At 40.0% G+C, this 1,457-nt stretch overlaps 1 pseudogene; it reads left to right on the plus strand.

Moving 5' to 3' along the window:
• Window positions 1–240: 240 nt before the first annotated feature.
• On the plus strand, window positions 241–841 carry LOC124983873 (39S ribosomal protein L3, mitochondrial-like; annotated as a pseudogene).
• The last annotated feature ends 616 nt before the right edge of the window (window positions 842–1,457 follow it).

A 1,457-nucleotide genomic window follows, 5' to 3' on the forward strand; every position in this document is an offset into this window, starting at 1 on the left:
GTTAGCGGACAGTAGCTGTGAAGGTTCCTCCAATCCCAGGGCAGCAACGAACGCACGGTGCTTGAGTGTGGACGCTTTTAAAATAAGAGGCGGGACACTCGGAGGAGTCGGAACGAGTGCTCCTCGACCGCTTCATGCCAGGTTGGAGGCTGCAGGCTCAGGCCGGCGCCCAGCTGCTGGGCTGCGCCAGCAGCGGCGGCGGCCTGAGTGCTAACCTGAGCTTGGGGTATAAGTTCTTCTAGAGTTGACCTTATTGCTCTGAAACTGGGTATGATGCCTCTGTGGACTAAGGATGGTCAGAAACATGCAGTCACATTACTTCAGGTACAAGATTGCCATGTTCTAAAATATACTTCAAAAGAAAACCATAATGGAAAAACCGCAGCCCTAACTGTAGGAGGAAAAACTGTATCATGCTTCCATTATTGGTAAAGGTTTTCAAGGTGTCATGAAAAGATGGGGATTTAAAGGCCAGCCTGCCACTCATGGTCAAACGAAAACCCATAGGAGACCTGGAGCTATTTCAACTGGTGAGATTGCCAGAGTCTGGCCTGGAACTAAAATGCCTGGACAAATGGGAAACGTAGATAGGACATCATATGGACTGAAAGTGTAGAGAATAAACACAAAACATAATATAATTTATGTAAATGGCTCTGTACCTGGACAGACAAATTGTTTAGTAAAGGTCAGAGATTCTCATCTGCCTGCCTAAAAGGATTTCAGTAAAAATCTACCATTCCCTACATACTTTCCTGATGGAGATGAAGAAGAACTACCAGAAGATTTGGATCATGAAGTTGTGTGTCAGCCCAGTGCACCTTCTATTACGTTTTCCTAACCCATTGGACTTGGCAGAACCTTTCATAGTCTGAACCTTAATGAGCCAGAACAATAATATTATATATTTCTTTCATAGTCACAACAATACTGTACCTGTCAAAGGGCATAATTATATCACCTGAGTTTTGTTAGAAAAATTCCCCCACATTAAATAAACCAGTTAAGTAGCTTGCATTTGCCAAATTGACAGTTTGCATATTAGCAAAATATTTTTAATTTGCAGACTTCCTTTTTTTTATATATATATTTCCTGAGCTGTCTTAAGGTGTTTATAAATTTAACTTCCATTAAAGGTTTGTCATTGTTTGTGAAGGGATGATTATGAAACAGAAAAACATATGGGGACTATGGTGTGACCTATTTGGATAAAAAATAAATTTTTTTTCCTAAAACTCATTTTTGTTTTTCTTACACATTTTAGAGCCTTAAAGGGAGAAAATGAGATTTTTATTTAAATTAAAGAAACAATTCTGATGGGCTGGGAAGATAGCTCAGGTGGTAGAGTGCTTGCCTCGCAAGCACAAGGCCCTGAGTTCGATCTCCAGTACTGCAAAAAAAAAAAAAAAAAAAAAAAAGAAACAATTCTGTTATAAATCACAACTATGGATAGGGAA

This window comes from Sciurus carolinensis, chromosome 4 (genome assembly GCF_902686445.1).
Source record: "Sciurus carolinensis chromosome 4, mSciCar1.2, whole genome shotgun sequence".
Classification (NCBI taxonomy): domain Eukaryota; kingdom Metazoa; phylum Chordata; class Mammalia; order Rodentia; family Sciuridae; genus Sciurus; species Sciurus carolinensis.